This window comes from Aulonocara sp. 'chitande type north' Nkhata Bay, linkage group LG15, assembly GCF_057382095.1.
Source record: "Aulonocara sp. 'chitande type north' Nkhata Bay isolate Kocher_YH1m ecotype deep benthic linkage group LG15, A_spYH_male_GT1.1, whole genome shotgun sequence".
Taxonomy (NCBI): Eukaryota; Metazoa; Chordata; class Actinopteri; order Cichliformes; family Cichlidae; genus Aulonocara; species Aulonocara sp. 'chitande type north' Nkhata Bay.
In genome coordinates, this window is record NC_141358.1 from 42,664,986 (window position 1) to 42,686,723 (window position 21,738).

Here is a 21,738-nt window from a genome sequence, read left to right on the forward strand (position 1 = left end):
TTGTCAGTGTTCTCTGTTGTCTGCTCTGTTGTGTACACTGAGAGAAAAGTCAAATTCCTTTATATGTGCAAACATACTTGGTCAAAAAATGCCCCCAAATAACACCAACAGTCAGATGAGCCCCTGTGAACAAGCGCTTTGGCAACAGTAGGAAGGAAAAGAAGAGTGCTTCGTCTTTCTTCTCCTAACTTTTCAGTGCAGTCACAAAGAGGATTTGGCAGGAATTAGGACATTAGGACATTTGCCTATTTGCACTACTCTGCCTGGTTTACACTCAATGTCATTTACCCTTACCTGAATATTGTATATTGCATAGCTTTCTTGTTAATTTGTATTGTATTTATTTATTTAAATTTTTACTTTTTAATTATTTTATTTGCATTTTTTAATCACTCTCTTATATTTAAATGTTCATTTGCTATTTCATCTAGGGTTTGAGAGTAACGAAATTTCTATTCTCTGTATGTCCTGTACATGTGGCAGAATTGACAAAGTTGACTTTGACTTTGACTTTGATAAAATACAGATGACATTTTTAAAAAGACAGATTATTAAGGCTAAAACCACAGACAAATGAAAGTAGGGCAAGAGAAAATCTGAGACAGTAGGAGATAAACAAACATGCTTTACTTCTAAAGACTTGAAGGCCTGATATTTCTTTTTCACATCATACTGGTCAGTGATGAACACTGCTCCAACTGTAGACACAGCTGTGGTCAAGCCTTTTGTGCCTCTCTGAGCCACAACTTCTTCAGTGGACTGACCCAGCCACAGAAGTTGCAGTTTTGAGCCACTGAGGGTAAACAGGAGTAAGCACTCACTCACACTCGCCCCTGGGCAGGGCCACCTCCTCCTCCAGCTCCTCACACCTGGAGCTGATTGCAGGCAATCAAGGCAGAGGGATTTAAGTCTCACGCTGATGCTCATTCACCACCAGTTAGTCATCGACCCAGTTGGTAGCTGACTCTCATGTTTCAAGCTCTCTTTGTGATTTACCTTACTAACCTCACTTACTAACAGTGTTGGTCAAGTTACTTGAAAAAAGTAATCAGTAACTAATTACTGATTACTTCCCCTAAAAAGTAATCCCGTTACTTTACTGATTACTTATTTTCAAAAGTAATTAATTACTTAGTTACTTAGTTACTTTTTAAAAACACGATTTACAACCTGAAGAGGTGATAAAGCGATAGATCTTTCAGCCCAATTCTACTTTTTCTGCATAATCCATCATACAAAATGTAATCAAATGGAAAAGTCTCTTTTTAAAACTTTTATAGTTTTATTAATTTTAATCTTTTAACTTTATGCATCAAGCAAAAATTGAATTATATGCAACATTCTCTGACTGGAAGAAATTTGTTTAATATTTAAACCTATTTTCTGCACATTCCAGCACATAAAATATTTTTTTTTTTGTGTTTACACTCAGTCTTTCAAATAGATGCAAGTAAAACACAGCAGAAAATAAATAAAATCAAAGACTCAGCGGTCCTGTTGCTCTATTTTCACCTGTACAGCAGGAGTTGGGTAGGCGGAGGTTTACCCTGGTGCAGGTGTGCCGCAGCGGTCAGTGGAAGGATACGGCAGTTTCTCTGTGAATTTTCCATTACGTCATAGCGCACTCGGAGCTTGCTTGGAAGTTTAGGGGTTTTTTTCGCTGTAAAAATACGTTTTCTTCCCACGCACAATGCTAATGGACACTAATGTTTTTGTCACTTTTTATGGAATCAAACTCAAAGTAAGGTCAGTACTTCCACGCTTTAAACGCTGCACGCTCATACTCTCTCCCACAATCGATATGTGATCCATTGTTGATCTGCACACAGCTGTTGTCACAACCGTAGCACTCGCTTACGTCACTGTCATGAGACATTCTCGCAAAAAAATCACGGTTTTAGTAACGCAGTAACGCAGCGTTCCTACGGGAAAGTAACGGTAATCTAATTACCGTTTTTGCAATAGTAATCCCTTACTTTACTAGTTACTTGAAAAAAGTAATCAGATTACAGTAACGCGTTACCCATCTCTGCTTACTAACCTCACTTTCTTGTGCTACAGTTCCTGGACTCACCTTGTCTTAGACCTCTGCTTCACTCTGTGCTCCACCTGCCTCCCCTCCTGCACCCAGGTCAGCTTTTCCACACCGCTCAGCTCACCCCGGATTCTTTTGTCCACGTTTTCAAGTCCAGTCTAACTAATAAACATTTTTTAAAAGCACTCTGTCTCTGCCCTGGGTTTCTGCACCTGAGTCCAGTTTTGGGGCTGACCTCTCGGTCCCGTGACAGAGTGTTTACTTTGCATGATGCTCTTATATTTTATAGATATTTTGACAGCATACTAGTATGTCAGTGTTACTACTTTGCCTGATTTATTGTGCATTGTCTTTCTTCTGCTAGCCTCTGTAATTCTTCTCAAACATGGCTTTGAGTGAGTACAATCATTGCTGGGTAAAGACCAGGAAAGCCTGTTCAATACATTCTGCATGATAAATATTTGTAATATCGTTTTGTGGGTTTTTATTTCAGATTGCATGATATTTTGTTGATCACATCACCACACCTATTCTTTAAATCACTGAACAGTTCTGTCCTGCAGAGCATTATTACTTCAGTGACTGAGAGCAACAAAATGGACATTTATATAAATTAAAATGCAGGAACTATTATCATAAAAGCTTCGTGAAAATGGTGATGGTTTCCTAAACGGCTTCAGTCATTAAGGCATAAAAAACACATCCTCAGATGTTATTAACAGGAAACGACTTCAGATAAAATCCTGTTTCTGTTGCCATCAGTACATTCATTTTCTTCACTACCCACTGTAATCGCATCAAAGCTTCTGCATTTGTCTTCAAAATTAGTATGTCTCTCTCACAACACACACACTCACACACACAGCCACACACAGCCATACACACACACACACACATAGCAGGTGCATACACTTCCCAGTGACAGGCCTCACAGGACGTGTCACAGTGATACCGTCTCTGTCCTTTAGGGCAGTGGAGGGGACATACATTAATTAAACCAGTCTGCAGCTGATTTGGTGTGTATGGGTGCGTGTGTGTGTGTGTGTATGGGTGCGTGTGTGTGTGTGTGTATGGGTGCGTGTGTGTGTGTGTGTGTGTGTGTATCGGTTCGTGTGTGTGTGTGTGTGTGTGTGTGTGTGTGTGTATGGGTGTGTGTATAGGGCTTTGGAGCGTGATGTCACGGGGGGTGGGCGTGGAAAGGATTTTGGCCCGATCCGCCATTTTGGGGGTCTAGCGCAAGTGAAAAGGGAGCGAAGTCACACACACCAGCCATGGTTCGTATTTGCTGTGTGGTCGGCTGCAATGTTCGATCACACGACCGGCAAGAGAATAAGGTTGAAAATGGTTTATCTTTTCATTCTTTCCCAACCTGGAAGCAACACGAGGCAGCTTGTGTATTGATGTTACCAAACGAAGGCGTCCAGCCTGGATAGCAGCTGTGAGACGAGCTGATATCCAGTTCTCTTCCATCTCCAAATATCTGTTGGTGCTCCAGACATTTTCATTCCGGTAAGTTCTAAATATGTTCATATCACTCTTTATAGCCTATTAGTTTTATTTTCTATGCGCTCTGAGGTCATAGCAAATTAGAACAAACATCCTACTGAGTGATTTTGCAGAACTACCTTCTATCTATAGAGATGCTAATTATTTGGCATTATTGCAGCAAACCAGCCTATGAAATGGATGAAACATCGTGACTGGGTTCCAGCGCTACACTAGGGACCTGCTGCAAACAGACCACCATGCCAATCAGATTACTTCTTCCATGTGAGGGTGAAGAGGTGACCCTCCTGGATAAGATGGTGAAGGTTTGCTGCGTTTTGGTGAACAGTGTGATAATAAAACCAGGGAAGAATGAAACCTGCTCCTGTTAAATATTCTTAAGTCTTGTGCTGTTAAAATTGCTGTATTTTTTTCAAAAGATACAGTAAATAATGTTAGTAGTGGGTGATGTCATGTAAACACTCATGATTTTGTGTAAACATTTTGTCATTTGTAAACTATAAATGACATCATCATTGCAACTGATGTGATGTTCTATAAGGTGGTTTCAATAAAAAAAAAAAGAGGCAAAAATTAGTTTGTTTCTTTATTCAACTTTTGAACAGTGGGACTCAGTCAGTATATATTCAGTAAATGCAAATTATTTACACGGCAGTGTACTACAGGCATAAATCTAGACCCCTAGATAAAACATTATGGGTCATTCCCACAACCCACAGCTTTACTGTGTTCCAGCAAAGTATCCAATAGCAGTGACAACTCCTCCAAAGTAGCAGGTGGGATTTTTCTGTTTTGAGGACGGCTCCTTTTACCTGTCACTACAGATGGTCTGTTTAGGTTTTGATCAAGAGCCTTTTTTTGGGCAGCTGAAGAGGAGAAGTCTATCTTATGGCCAACCTCTGGCTGTATCTTGGTCATATTACCCAGCAAAACCTAGTATGCAGGTTCATCTGTAACAGTCCTTGTGCCACGGATCAACACTGTTGCTTCTACATTAAACAGAAGAGCAGCGACATGGCTGCAGGTCTCTGCGACTCCGGCCATACAGGTGCAGCGGGCGGCTTCAACCTTCCCTGTGATGCTCACAGTGACCCATGGCTGCAATGCTGGTTCATTCAGTCTTTGAGAGTGCAGGACCTGAAACACACACAGACAAAGTTCATTTAAAGACAAGAACTATGAGCCAAGGCTGACGTAAATGTTCAAATTCAAATTTTATTTGTCACGTACACAGTCATACACAGTACGATATGTAGTGAAATGCTTGGTGAAATGTGTTTTATCTACTTTATCATAAATGTAACAAAGTGTTTAGAAAGTTAGCACATACATGTAATTTTTCATTTCTTTATGTGTCCATCTATAGAACGCTGCATGTTATAGTGTAAATCTGCCTGCAGAAAATGAACCTAAAGTATGTACCGGTAATGCAAGGATGTCATCACTTTAGAGATGGAGAAAGCATAAAGTGACAATTATGAATCCCTTAATATGATAAGGAGATTCTGCAGGTCATTGATCAATATATAAAATTAAAATAAATTGTACTTTTAGTGACACAAGATACAAACATGGAAGCAAGATGTTTAATTAGGATTATTTATAATAAATATGAATAAATCATTGCAATTTCTTTAACCATAAAGAATAACAATCCTTCAGGAGAATGTCACATCAATGCACTGAACTCGCTATGTTATCCCTCTAACAGCCTCCACATGTTCTCACTGTAATTTCCCCTCATGAATGAATTTATGCTAATCTGAATGTTTGCAAGGAAATCAAACGCATTTCACTCGCAGTACTCGAGCTGACTTACCTTTGCTTGAATGACAACTTGTACGCGCTGACTCCACAGACAAGGTACGAAAATATGTCAGGCTACGTCAGTAGCGGTTGGTCTTCAGGGTTTCTACTCCACGGCCGTATTTCATACGGGTCCACATTTCCAATGCATGCTATTTTCTGCAAGTACCGCTGCTTCGCCTCTGAATGAAATCGGTCTCTATACAGTTCATTCTCTTTTGAGCTGCTTTTAAGCATCTTTCTTGTAGTCGTCGTTCCAACACAGTGTGTTTGGTTTGATTCGTAGACCCCGAAAATGGCGCTGCGCTCCCATAATGCATTGCGGCGTGACGTCAACTCCAAAGCCCTATGGGTGCGTGTGTGTGTGTGTGTGTGTGTGTGTGTGTGCGTGTGTGTGGGTGTGTGTGTATGGGTGTGTGTGTGTGTGTGTGTGTGTGTGTATCGGTTCGTGTGTGTGTGTGTGTGTGTGTATGGGTGTGTGTATGGGTGCGTGTGTGTGTGTGTGTGTGTGTGTGTGTGTGTGTGTATCGGTTCGTGTGTGTGTGTGTGTGTGTGTGTGTGTATCGGTTCGTGTGTGTGTGTGTGTGTGTGTGTGTGTGTATCGGTTCGTGTGTGTGTGTGTGTGTGTGTGGTAGCCTGAAGGGAGATGGATTAGTTTCGCTGTAGTGGGGGAGGTAATGGTGGTGCACCTGGAATGACTAAAGAGGGTATAATGCTTGTGATGTTGTGGCCTTTGGCACTGGACTTAAATGGGCTGATTGTTAATTTTTTTCTTTTTAATGGCTAATCTCACAGGATTTCACAAACACACAGAAAACAGGGGGCAGAAATCAGTGGTCAGGAGCTGACGCACCACGTAAACACTCGACTTTGATTGGCTCTCTGAGGCAAACAGTATGGTCCTTACTGTTTGGTACAACAGGAGTAAAGACAGATAGCAGGTTTCATGAAGCCATTCAAATAATGCAAAGAATGAGTATATTTGGGACATTTTGTTCCATGATGTTTGGATAAATAACAGTTATGTCTGTTTCATAGATGAAATTGCTTTTCTTATTTTTGCTTGAGCTGATGTTACAGGAATGCCTGAAAGTATGTTTCAACTTTTTGTGTGAGTGCTCGTTGTAGGATGCTACAGGCGGTGATCAATTTTAAGATTCCTCTTTCATTTCATTCTTTCAAACTGGTGAAAACATTTATGTGTCTGTTTTACTCTGTATTGTCTGTTGGAAATTTATGGAAACTAGTGCAATTTTTTGGAGATAATAACTAATTTGGATCTTTTTATTCCCTGTGCTGCGCCTGTTAGGGGTCACCACATCTCCTCTGTATTTTCCTTTGTCACATCGACCCTTTCACACCCTTTCATAATACCTAATTTACATAAACAGAACATTTTAGAAAACTTGTAATGAAAGTAAGTAATCAAGTGGGGGAAGCTTTGTGATGATATCCATTAGTTAAAATCTCATCCAAACACACTGGTTTCTCATAAAAACACAGGAACTTTTACCATCATTTCACAATTTCTTCTGTAAATCGGAGCCAGAAAGCGACTGCAGCCACACCAATCCTTTATCTTTATTTCCCATCTTAAGATAATATTAATTTTAGAAAATTATATCTTTAAAAACAAAGATTATTGAGGGCTTTGACAGTATTTGATGACTTATTGAGTGATTTAAACTAATTGAGTGATTTTTAAAAGAATCTTTGTATAAAAAATATTTTCAGATGTATCACAAGCAGTGTTGGTCAAGTTACTTGAAAAAAGTAATCAGTAACTAATTACTGATTACTTCCCCAAAAAAGTAATCCCGTTACTTTACTGATTACTTATTTTCAAAAGTAATTAATTACTTAGTTACTTAGTTACTTTTTAAAAACACGATTTACAACCTGAAGAGGTGATAAAGCGATAGATCTTTCAGCCCAATTCTACTTTTTCTGCATAATCCATCATACAAAATGTAATCAAATGGAAAAGTCTCTTTTTAAAACTTGTTTTATTCGTTTTAATCTTTTAACTTTATGCATCAAGCAAACATTTAATTATATGCAACATTCTCTGACTGGAAGAAATTAGTTTAACATTTAAACCTATTTTCTGCACATTCCAGCACAGAAAATAAAATATTTTTTGTGTTTACACTCAGTCTTTCAAATAGATGCAAGTAAAACACAGCAGAAAATAAATGAAGTCAAAGACTCAGCGGTCCTGTTGCTCTATTTTCACCTGTAAAGCAGGAGTGGGGTAGGCGGAGGTTTACCCTGGTGCAGGTGTGCCGCGGTCAGTGGAAGAATCCGCGAGTTTCTCTGTGAGTTTCCCATTACGTCGTAGCTACTCGGTGCTTGCTCAGAAGTTTAGGGGTTTTTTCGCTGTAAAGAGAAGTTTTCTTCCCACGCACAACGGACACTAATGTTTTTGTCACTTTTTATGGAATCAAACTCAAAGTAAGGTCAGTACTTCCACGCTTTAAACGCTGCACGCTCATACTCTCTCCCACAATCGATATGTGATCCATTGTTGATCTGCACACAGCTGTTGTCACGAACATCGCACTCGCTTACGTCACTGTCATGAGACATTCTCGCAAAAAAATCAAGGTTTTAGTAACGCAGTAACGCAGCGTTCCTACGGGAAAGTAACGGTAATCTAATTACCGTTTTTGCAATATGGTAAATGGCCTGTATTTATATAGCGCTTTACTAGTCCCTAAGGACCCCAAAGCGCTTTACATATCCAGTCATCCACCCATTCAGACACACATTCACACACTGGTGATGGCAAGCTACATTGTAGCCACAGCCACCCTGGGGCGCACTGACAGAGGTAATCCCTTACTTTACTCGTTACTTGAAAAAAGTAATCAGATTACAGTAACGTGTTACTTGTAACGCGTTACTGCCCATCTCTGATCACAAGGCAAAAACTGGCTTTGTTAAATGTTATTGGAGTTTGTCACACACATTTTTGAACTTACTTTGTCAAAGTATATAAAATAGCCAAACAATACACTTTAACACTGCGTACCTTCTGTTGTTTACAAAAGAGGCCATGTAGCTGTTTTAATACACTTTCCAACATTAAGGAACCCGAAGAAGTTTAGTTATTAAGAAATTCATTGTAAAAATGGGAGGTGAGGGGCTGGATAATTGAAGCTAATGTGGTTGGTATTATCAACCAGCCTCAAACCAAAACATCACCTGTTGCAGTAGTTTGGAAAAGTCCATGGTGACAACAAACCTGGACTAGTGAGGATATTATGTTTGTTATTAAAACACAAAATGCATAAAAGGCAAAAAACAGAAGAAAAAAACGTGTTTTTTGTTGTAATTTAAAACACTGGACCACAATGTCTGCATGTTCATATAATGGTAAGGTTGTGGGTGTGTTTGGTGAGACACATTCTTAATTTCACTTCAGTGGTTTTTACTGGCACTGGCAGATTTTAAAAACAATATTTCCAGTGCATCCAAATACAATTTACAGTACAATGAAAGAGCAATAGCCAATAGTAATAATAGGATGTGTGTGTGTGTGCGCGCCCAGGTTATTCATCGTTCCTCAGGTTATGAGATGTTTGTATATACTGGGAAATATGCTATATGTTTCATTCTGACATGCAGGGGCTGTTACACACTGGCCTAGGGGAAACCGGAGTGCAACACAAGGACTACAAGAAAAAGACCACAAAGAAGTAAATCACACAGCCACAGCTTTACAATGACTAGACGTTTTATTAACTCGACAGGTAGTGAGCATCAGGGTGGGCGTGGCCAAAACAACAAAATAAACACACTAGAAATTAATCCGAACTGACTTACCTACAGTGAGACAACCCCAAAAGAAAATACAAGCCTCTTTGTCATGTCTGTGTGTAGGCAGGCAGGAAGAGAGGACCCAAAATGCAGGACTCACTGAGACGGAAGTAACTCAAAACACACAGCTTTATTGCTGGTAGGAAGCAGAACAGAAAAACACTAACTAAACTAGAAGAACAGAATAACTAGGCAGGAAGGCTGGTAAACGGAACACACAGAGGAAGCGAGAGTGAACAGACGTTAACGACGCGACACCGAGTAGGGGAAGACACAGACACTAAATACAAGAGGTGAACGGAGCGAAGAGGAAACAGCTGGGAGACACGGCTGACGCTGATTACACTGACGAGACAGGGAGAGCACAAAGCTGAACGCACTGACAAAGGACACAGACCTACAAAATAAAACAGGAAGCACACGACAGACAGAGACACATGCGCCAACCAGCGTGCAGCCTGTTACAGTCACTCCTGCTTTTCTCTTAGTTTAGCTCTTTTTTCTTACGTATTCTTTTTTTTTATTCTTAGTTAGTGTATTGTCTGTCTTGTCTTAATGTTGGTTTATAATGGAGCACTGTAACAAAAAATAATTTCCCCCAGGGATCAATAAAGTATTCTGATTCTGATTCTGAAACAGGCATAATGACGTCATGGGCAAACAGAGGGACATACGGGCAGAGAAGACTAAGCACAGGCAACCTGAACCAAACACGAGGGCGAGATAACAAAACCTAAACCAGAAATAATCATCATCGTCATCATCATCATCATCATCGGATAACTAAAGAATCAGAATATAATTATAATCAAAACGGTATCACCAGAGAACAAGAACTAATCCATAATGCAAAAATAAACTAAAACATAAGAAACTCCTCCACCTCCACCCCTACAGCCACCATGTCCAGATAGAAGTCTTTCTACACTATTTTCACTGCAGCCTAGCTCTTCTCATCTCGGAAAACTCAGTCACACGGCACAAAGAGGCCAAACGCGCGGCTCACTGGAAACAGGAAGTAGGAGGGGCTGCCGGCCCAGTCAGGTCCCAGTTTGTAGCCGGCCTCATTCCATCTTCCACCAATGGTCAGCCTCACCTGGAAACTTACATAACACAAACATCACAGAGTACAAACAATGCTCCCGCCTGGTGTGGCGAGTAACAGCAAGTGTACTTCAAATGCATACTTCAAATGCATACTCCAAATGCGCTGTCGATTTCCCCAAATATCAAGCGTGGTCGTGCACGCTTCGTGGTCCCATATATCCCACAATTCATAGCGCGGCGGTGGGTGTGGATAATTTTGCCGCAAAATACGGCAGAAGGTAGCGGCCGAAGAGTGAACTGTCAAAAGTAAGTACTGAATATGATGTCACTTATTTATGTGCGAATGTTTAATAACGAAGAACATTAAGACATTTTAGAACATTTTAAACATTTAAACATTTTAAAACAGTTTATCCTTCAAGCTCGGGTCCTCTACCAGAGGCCTGGGAGCTTGAGGGTCCTGCGCAGTATCTTAGCTGTTCCCAGGACTGCGCTCTTCTGGACAGAGATCTCCGATGTTGTTCCCGGGATCTGCTGGAGCCACTCGCCTAGCTTGGGAGTCACCGCACCTAGTGCTCCGATTACCACGGGGACCACCGTTACCTTCACCCTCCACATCCTCTCGAGCTCTTCTCTGAGCCCTTGGTATTTCTCCAGCTTCTCGTGTTCCTTCTTCCTGATATTGCTGTCATTCGGAACCGCTACATCGATCACTACGGCCGTCTTCTTCTGTTTGTCTACCACCACTATGTCCGGTTGGTTAGCCACCACCATTTTGTCCGTCTGTATCTGGAAGTCCCACAGGATCTTAGCTCGGTCATTCTCCACCACCCTTGGGGGCATCTCCCATTTTGACCTCGGGACTTCCAGGTTATACTCCGCACAGATGTTCCTGTACACTATGCCGGCCACTTGGTTATGGCGTTCCATGTATGCCTTGCCTGCTAGCATCTTGCACCCTGCTGTTATGTGCTGGATTGTCTCTGGGGCATCTTTACACAGCCTGCACCTGGGGTCTTGCCTGGTGTGATAGACCCCAGCCTCTATGGATCTTGTACTCAGAGCTTGTTCTTGTGCTGCCATGATTAGTGCCTCTGTGCTGTCTTTCAGTCCAGCTTTGTCCAGCCACTGGTAGGATTTCTGGATATCACCTCCTCTATCTGCCGGTGGTACATACCGTGCAGGGGCCTGTCTTTCCATGATGGTTCCTTGTCTCCCTCCTTTCTTGGGTTTCTGCTGCCTGAGGTATTCACTGAGCACTCGGTCAGTTGGGGCCATCTTCCCAATGTATTCTTGGATGTTCGTTGTCTCATCCTGGACTGTGGTGCTGACACTCACCAGTCCCCGGCCCCCTTCCTTCCGCTTAGCGTACAGCCTCAGGGTGCTGGACTTGGGGTGAAACCCTCCATGCATGGTAAGGAGCTTTCTTGTCTTTATGTCAGTGGCTTTTATCTCTTCCTTTGGCCAGCCTATTATCCCAGCAGGGTACCTGATCACGGGCAGGGCGTGCGTGTTGATGGCCCGGATCTTGTTCTTACCATTCAGCTGACTCCTCAGGACTTGCCTGACCCTCTGCAGGTACTTGGTGGTTGCAGCTTTTCTAGCGGCCTCTTCATGGTTCCCATTCGCCTGCGGGATCCCCAGGTACTTGTAACTGTCCTCTATGTCTGCAATGTTGCCTTCTGGTAGTTCAATCCCCTCAGTTCTGACTACCTTCCCTCTCTTTGTTACCATCCGACTACACTTCTCCAGCCTGAATGACATTCCAATGTCATTGCTGTATAGCCTGGTAGTGTGGATCAGTGAATCAATGTCTCGTTCACTCTTGGCATACAGCTTGATGTCATCCATTTACAGGAGGTGGCTGACAACTGCTATATATATATATATATATATATATATATATATATATATATATATATATATATATATATCAAATCAAAATCACTTTTATTGTCACATCACATGTGCAGGAACATTGGTACAGTACATGTGAGTGAAATCCTTGCGTGCGAGCTTCACAAGCAATATATATATATATATATATATATATATATATATATATATATATATATATATATCATAATAATCTGACAGTACTATAATATTGGCCATATTATATTTACATTACCACAGTGAGATGACTTTAGTCTCATGAACAACATGAGCTAATTGTTATTTCCTAACTACTCTTGAAATGACTGTTCAGCACAGAAATGAAGCCCAACAATCATGTTTACAGTCCTGTGGTCTCAGCCTCAGATACTCACCTAATCAAAGTGATGTCATGACAAAAATGAATGACCAACAAAACATTTTTCTCCTTCATTTCTGTCAATCAAAGCTGTATGTAACGTTTCTCGCGGTTAGTATCATGGTTGCTAGGCAACCTGGACAGTGCGACGAAGGCTAGACCGTCCCATTTCACAAGCCTCTCACTTCCGCACTTCTCGTACTCATAGTACGCACCGTACGTAGTACACGTAGTGCGCGTAGTTCAAGCGCGCAGACCCTGAATTGGGACACAGCCAATGACCTGGGTCATAACAGGGGCGTCACATGGTTTTAAGTAAAGGGGGGGCCTTAGCCCCCAAGAGAAGCACACAATATGAATGAACATAGTACATGAGCACAAAATTTCACAAACAGAAAACAAAGACTGAGAAATTGCTTTTCAACTTTTTTGGACAGATTAAACATCTTAGGCCACAAAGAGATTTTCAGTTCATGAACCCACAGTTGCCTCCAGCACAAAATCCTCCATTTTCCTCTGTTTGTGCCTTGACTTGGCACCTGGTTCAGGGATACTGTATAGGGTCTTGGTGTTCTCATACAACTCTGTGGCAAATGCATCTGAGTGTGTCACAGACAGCTTGTTTGCAGATAAAAGCTTCTGCCAGGTTTATATCACTGGTACACTGGTACTAAATATACAAATAGTATAATAATACTATATTAACTCAGACCAGCTGGTTATTGTTTGATGCTGACTTTATTATTTCACAGGAACTATTTTGATTATATTTAAGGACAGATTTTCCACAAAAACACAATGTGTTTGGTGTTTATACACCTCACACGACAAGTTCGAATCCCAAAAAATTCAGAATTTCACTGTAATAGACTTAAAGTTTGGGGCATGTCTGTTTTGGCTGGCAGGTGCTGACTGTGCTGGCAGATGTAGCTGACCACTGTCTGCTGAGCCTCACCTTCAGTAATCTGAGCCAGTGAACTGTGTCTTACATCCCAACTGTGTCTTTCAGTGAAACTGTCATATTTGTGTGTTTCTATGTGTTGATTACAGACACGTTAAGGCACTAATGAGTACAGAGTTATGTTAATATAAGTCCATTTTTGAACATGGGGACACTTCTGGACTATGAAAAATTATGCTTGCAGGACCAGTAATCTCAAACAGACAGTTAATGGTAGCGTTACTTCCACAAAAGTGTGAGTATGATATCAACCAAAGTGTCTCAGCTGAACAAAACACAGGATCTTTGAAGAGCTTTTCAGCATTTTCAGCTGGTAAAACACAATTTGTTCGACACAGCCCACACTAATACTGTTATACTAAATGACCATATGATATGCTTATGTCAAGTGGAGAGAAATACCATATTTGTGTGTATTATTTAAGTAGGTAGGCCTCAGTAAGCTCTGCAAAACAGAATTAATTGACAAAGTTTAATTACATAAAGACTATAATTATACTTTCAACAAGCAGATTTTCAAGTACAGAATTATATGATTTCAATGCATTTAAACTCATTAAAACATAAATGCAGAACTTAAATGGGTGATTTGTGTGGGAGTAGGTGCGGGGCGGGAGAAGAGTTTATTATTATGCATGCCTGTGTTTTTGTATTTACCGTGTGTGTGTGCGTGCGTGCGTGCGCTAAATGGGCATGAATAATATGTGGAACTGTGTTTTTCTTCTTGTGTGAATCGTCAGTCCTCTGGAGGAGTGCCAAATGAGATCAACTGCAGTAGAATTCTTTGCTTCTGGAGACACAAACACATCAATTACAGCTCACATCTCTGCCCACCCCAGCTCTCCCTCTGATCCCTGCTATCCATCCCTTTCCCACTCAACTCACAGCCGGCCTTTCCTCATCACTGTCAACGCCCCTCAGCCCTGTTTTTCAGGGAGAGGAACCAAAGGGAACATAAGCAAAACACTCAACCATGAGCTCTACCTGCCGTTTTCTATAAATGGAGCTTTATATATGTAAATGAAACATGTAAATACTGTGGTGGGTAGGTTTCTTTGCATGCTGAAATATGACCCACAGGAGTGTCTGCACACTTTCATCTTCACATTAAACCTCACATACTTATATAAAGCTGTGCTTTGAAAACACATATGTAATATTTCACACACCAGCGCAGACTAAGCATCATTAGGAATAATTGTACACACTTTGCACTGACATTCAGCAAAGCCTTCATTCTTCACAGGAGAAATAATAGCAAAGCTTGTGATTGGCAGGTGATAATGTTAGCGTGCCCTTCATAAAACTCACCTGATAATACCATTGCTGCTGATTGAGAAACCACACTCGTTTCCAATTACATAGGCACATACTTCTACACATCCTGTGTTAATAAATGCACTGAACCCACAAGTGTGTCATCTCGGGGGACACAGGCACACTTACATAGAAGAAGAATGCAGTAGAATTGAGACAGGCACTTCTTTATCACCCACACTGAGTGGAGTTAGAGGAGACACAGCTGACAGAGTGATGGAGGAAGAACTCTGGATTAGGAAGCAGCCTCTACAACAACAGCTTACAGAGTACAAACAAGGCTAGAACTCATTAAACAAATGTAATTCAGTGTTACTCATTAAATATTTTTATGTTTATCATTTTAATGACCTCAGGTTTTCTTCAATATTTACAATTAGTTTAGTATAAAAAGAGAATAGAAGAGAAGAACACGTGCAAATACCCATCTGGTCAAACCACACCTACACATTGTTTAAAGACTTGCTCTTGTATAAAAAAAAGTCTGATAATTATTAAGATAATAGTTGTTCAATTCAATTCAATTCAATTTTATTTATATAGCGCCAAATCACAACAAAGGTTGCCTCAAGGCGCTTAATATTGTACGGTAGATACAGAAAACACCCAACAGTCATATGACCCCCTATGAGCAAGCACTTTGGTGACAGTGGGAAGGAAAAACTCCCTTTTAACAGGAAGAAACCTCCGGCAGAACCAGGCTCAGGGAGGGGCGGGGCCATCTGCTGTGATTGGTTGGGGTGAGAGAAGGAAGACAGGATAAAGACATGCTGTGGAAGAGGGACAGAGGTTAATAACAGATATGATTCAATGCAGAGAGGTCTGTTAACACATAGTGAGTGAGAAAGGTGACTGGAAAGGAAAAACTCAATGCATCATGGGAATCCCCGGCAGCCTACGTCTATTGCAGCATAACTAAGGGAGGATTCAGGGTCACCTGGTCCAGCCCTAACTATATGCTTTAGCAAAAAGGAAAGTTTGAAGCCTAATCTTGAAAGTAGAGATAGTGTCTGTCTCCTGAATCCAAACTGGAAGCTGGTTCCACAGAAGAGGGGCCTGAAAACTGAAGGCTCTGCCTCCCATTCTACTTTTAAATACTCTAGGAACAACAAGTAGGCCTGCAGAGCGAGAGCCAAGTGCTCTAATAGGGTGATATGGTACTACAAGGTCATCAAGATAAGATGGGGCCTGATTATTTAAGACCTTGTATGTGAGGAGCAGGATTTTGAATTCTGGATTTAACAGGAAGCCAATGAAGGGAAGCCAAAACAGGAGAAATCTGCTCTCTCTTTCTAGTCCCTGTCAGGACTCTTGCTGCAGCATTTTAGATTAACTGAAGGCTTTTCAGGGAGTTTTAGGACTTCCTGATAATAATGAATTACAGTAGTCCAGCCTGGAAGTAATACAGTAAATGCATGAACTAGTTTTTCAGTGTCACTCTGAGACAGGATATTTCTAACTTTAGAGATGTTGCACAAATGGAAGAACGCAGTCTTACATATTTGTTTAATATGGGCATAGAAGGACATGTCCTGGTCAAAAATGACTCCAAGGTTCCTCACAGCGTTACTGGAGGCCAAGGTAATATGGTTAGATACCATGGTTAGATACCATATTTCTAGGCTTTTCAGGGCCGAGTACAATAACCTCAGTTTGATCTGAATTAAGAAGCAGAAAGTTAGCGGCCATCCAGGTCTTTATGTCTTTAAGACATTCCTGCAGTTTAACTCATTGGTGTGTGTTATCTGGCTTCATGGACAGATAGAGCTGGGTGTCATCTGCATAGCAGTGTAAATGTATGCTATGTCTTCTAATGATACTGCCTAAGGGAAGCATGTATAATGTAAACAGAATTGGTCCTAGCACTGAACCCTGTGGAACTCCATAATTAACCTCAGTGTGTGAAGAGGACTCTCCATTTACATGCACAAACTGGAGTCTATTAGATAGATATGATACAAACCACTGCAGCGCAGTACTTGTAATACCTACAGCATGTTCTAATCGCTCTAATAGGATATTATGATCAACAGTATCGAACGCTGCACTGAGGTCTAGCAGGACAAGCACAGAGATGAGTCCACTGTCAGAGGCCATAAGAAGATCATTTGTAACCTTCACTAAAGCTGTTTATGTGCTGTGATGAGCTCTGAAACCTGACTGAAACTCTTCAAATAAACCTCTGCAGATGATCTGTTAGCTGTTTGACAACTACTCTTTCAAGGATGTTTGATATGAAAGGAAGGTTGGAGATTGGCCTATAATTAGCTAAGACTGCTGGGTCTAGAGATGCTTTTTGAGTAAAGGTTTAACTACAGCCAGCTTGAAGGCCTGTGGTACATAGCCGATCATTAGAGATAGGTTGATCATATTTAAGATCGAAGAATTAATTAATGGCAGGACTTCTTTGAGCAGTTTTGTAGGAATGGGGTCTAAAAGACACGTTGATGGTTTGGAGGAAGTAATTATTGAAGTTAACTCAGAAAGATCAATTGGAGAAAAAGAGTCTAACTTAACATCAATGGTACTAAGAGTAGCTGTAGATAATATTACATCTGTGGGATGATTATTGGTAATTTTTTCTCTAATGATTAAAATGTTATTTGTGAAGAAGTTCATGAAGTCATTACTAGTTAACGTTAAAGGGATGGTTGGCTCAACAGAGCTCTGACTGTTTGTCAGCCTGGCTACAGAGCTGAAGAGAAACCTGGGGTTGTTCTTATTTACTTCAATCAGTGACGAATAGTAAGATGTTCTGGCTTTGCGGAGGGCTTTCTTATAAAGCAGCAAACTATTTCTCTAGGCTAAATGATGATCCTCTAAATTTGTGACACGCCATTTCCTCTCCAGATTACGAGTCATCTGCTTTAGGCTACGTGTTTGAGAATTATACCACGGAGTCAGGTACTTCTGATTAGAGGTCTTAGTTGTTAAACTGTATTACGTGACATGAGCAGGGACTTTTAACACTAACTGCTGTCTGTGTGGAATATAAACAGGCCAGACAGATCTATGTCCTTTTTGCCTAAACCTGCTGAATCAGGCACTGAGGCTATAGTACACCCTGTGTGTATCCGTGAGACACCACAGGCTGTGATTAAATGGATACATATGCTGCCCTGGGAAAGAAACCAGACCAGATAAAACACCAATAGAGCAGAGCTGTACTCTATGCAGTGAATTGCTTTCCATGTTCACTGTGATGATGATAATCATCCTATATGTTGTTTTCAAAAGAAAAAAAACCCATAAAATGAGAACATTACATCCAATTAAATCTATTAATTTCTTTTTTTGTCCCTTTCACTGTAAAAGTCAATAATAATTCAGTTGAAATACTACTACTACTACTAATAATAATAAAAGTAATAGTAGTATTTAAAGTTATGTCTTAGTTTTTTGCGTCAGGCCTTCATTAATTATAATGAGTCGCAGATTTCAGATGCAGAGTTTACACGCAGGTTTGTGTGAATGTTCTTTAAACGTCTCTGATGTTACCTTAAGAGTTTCAGTGTGTCTGTCCCAGCTGAGAGAGCGATCAGTGCACATATTAAATTGTGTGTAACACTTCTATGAATAACTGCTGGACTGTGATCACCTATTGACTCATCCCAGACATCTATTAAAAAAGTACACAATCTAGAGTGGAAAGATTCACCGATTGCTGTCGATTTCTTTTACATTTTAGTACCAACATTTTTTAAGTTCACGCAAATGAAAATCCCTCCCTCAAAACAGGAAAACTCTACAATTAAATTGGGTTATAAGTCACACAAACCATTTAATGTGTCATACTGAATTCTCTCTGTGAGCAAATCAATGATAATAATATGATAAAGTTCCTTTAGCACTGTGTAAAACCAGTGTGGTTAAAATGTTTGCATAGAAAAGAAACCACAATAGAGTACAATGAAAACTACACCAATGTTATTATTATTATTGAGATTATTCTTATTCTGCAGTAAAATAATATTGTTTGTGAGATCAAACACTGCACTGAGGTAGAGATGAATCCAGTGACGCCATAAGAAGATCATTTATAACTTTAACCAGCGATGTTTCTGTGCTGTGATCAGTTCTGCCTGAAACAAACCATTTGACCAGCTGTTAGAATATAATGTATATGATTTGTCTATAATTTCTTAAGACAGTTGGTTCAAGTCAGGGCTTTCTGTCATATGGAATGTGTTTTCTCACAATACACTGGAAGAAGAAGCACTACACTCCAAAAACATGCCGTTCATAATTACAACTATTTGATGAGGTGCACAGTCCTTGGTTAGATGTCATCATAGGACATAAACAGCTGAACAACCTGTGAATTACAGACAGGGAAGTCCGTTGGGAATACTGAAAGGAAACTGTAGGATATTTTTAACTGTACTTGTGTATTTGACTGTTTAAGTATATATGTATATATACCGGTATATGGATGAATATGTACAGTATGTACTTTCAGATATCAGAATCAGGATCATGGAAACAGAATTAGAATCAGAGTTATTGGCCAAATATGAGCACACATACAAAGACCTGGACTCTGGATATTTCTTTGCTTTCAGTGTGCATAACAGACTGTGCAACAGACAACAACAGGGCATTTAGCATGTTTATATGTATGGTGCAGTGATGCAGAGGGCAAAGATATTATAATAAATTATTTAAAAAATAAGGATATGGATAACTAGTGTGTATGCAGTATATACACAGGGTTTGACTATCAATATATATGCATAGTGGGTATACAAATATGTACAACAGAACTAAATGTACAGCGAGCTTTCATTCAGCAGCTGTCACAGGCTGGGTCTCTGACCCCGCACTCTGAGTGTAGTTTGTATTTGTCTTATGTTAGATTTGTGATTATATAGTTTGTTTGGTTCTTATTTAGGTTTTAGTTGAGGATAAGTTCAGTCATTATTTGTCATTGTCTCCTTGGTTTCTGGGTTCTTGTCTAATTTTTTAATGTGTGCCAAGTCTGTTAAGTTGGTATTGTCTTGTCTACGTTTCCTGTTTTATTTTGTAAAGGTCCTGTGTTTCCCTTAGCTTTACACCTCCCCTGTGTGTCATTATGTGCATTTGTGTCAGCTGTCTCCTCATGTGTTTCCATTTATTTATTCTGTTTTCTATTTATTCTTCACATATGGTCATAGTTTAAATCATAGCGTATGTCATAAAGTCATAATAGTCACAGTCGTAGTAGTTTCTTTGTTTTTCATAGTCTTCATAGTTTCATGTGTATCACTTGCTTCCAGCCAAATAAAGGCTCCCTCTTCGTTCAGTTCTGTCTCCTTGTCTGTGTCAGCTCCTGGTTCCTCCTCACACACTCCACACGATTTGTACAAATCCAGAATCAAGAACAAGTCAGTTTATCTGCAGATCGCACTGTCCATTGTAACCTGTTCTTGTCCTGTTTGGCGTCTGATCCAAACCATATAATGATGGATGAGCAGAGAGCCTCAGTTACTGCAGAACTGGATCAGCAGGTTGAACTTCCTGAGCTGGAGTTTATCTTTAGCTGTTAATGATTGATGATTGTGTCTAAATTGGATGATCACTTCAGATCCTGTGAGATTGCGGAACCCAGACACTGATTAAGGTGAGGGGGATAATAGAGACGGGGTCCTTCTGAAGTCCATTGACATCTCTACTGTTTTCAGCATAATCAGCTCCAGGTTCTTCTGACTGCACCACAGAGTTGACCCCATGTCTGCATGCAGACCCATCCCTGTTCTTGGTGAGTCCATTAACTGTCATCTCATTAGGGATGGGTATCGTTTAGCTTTTATCCGATACCAGTACCAAAGCGGTACTTTTGAAACGGTGCCGGTGCTTAAGCGGTGCTCGAACCGGTGCTTAATAAATGGAGAACACAAAATTGGTCCAAAAACCTCTCGTGTTCAGCTGTTTTTATGTAAAAAGATAACAATGTTAGCCTTTTCTGCAGCTATGGGGCATATATGGCATCACTCTTGGCTGGAAGCAGTGCTTAAACAATGGAAAAAACACAAACTTTGTCCAAAAACCTCTCATGTTTAGCTGTTTTCCACTTTTTCTTTGGTCATTTTATCCTTTTTGGCCAGGGTGAAGGGAGTATCTGCCATCAAACAAGAAGACAGCCGCATGTAGCTATGATGATGTTTGCTAGTTCACCTTACATGCATTAATGTAATAACGTGGTTAGCCTACTCAATGTAAATTACACACGAACAACATTAAGCTACTCACGCAGAGAAGAACGGCTGCTGCTGCATCATCATCCTCATCATTTCTGCTACACTGGCAGGGCTAGGGGCCAGGACTCTCCTCTTCAGGTTTTTGGGGGATGTTGCTCCGGGTCTGATAACAGGCACCACACCCGCAGTAGATGTGCTCGGTGTGAGGTCTCGCAGCAAGCTATCAAATACGGCGCATTTCTTGGCTTTTAAAAAAAACGCTATGCGTCGCCAGGTGTTTCATCAGATTCGAGGTGTTACCTCCTTTGACAGTATCACAGTATCAGCTTAAAGCACTTGTTGCTGCTGAGTTTGCATCTTTTGCTGTGAAGTACAGCCAGCGTTTGGCCGCTTCGCCTTGGGCATTTTTAATCTGTAGCTCTGCTCTAAAAGAACGGACGTACCTGGGCCCGCCTACTATCCTCGGAAACGTAAAATGATTGGCTACAAGTGTATCACAGCTCAGGAAAAAAAAGCACCGAAATAAAGCACCGAAATGTGCGCTGCTTTTCGGTCTGGTTACTACCGTTTATGTCAGAACCGGTGCCATTACCGGTACCCATCCCTACATCTCATCTGCAAAATTTACAAGACTGACAGACGGCCCATTTGAGGTGCATTCATTTGTATAGAGGGAAAAAAGCAGAGGAGAGACGACGCATCTCTGGGGGCCTCCAGGGCTGATTATCCAAGTACCAGATGTGATTCTTCCTAGTCTCACCTGCTTCCTATCTGCCAGAACGTTTGTGATCTACTGACAGATGGAGGCTGGTGA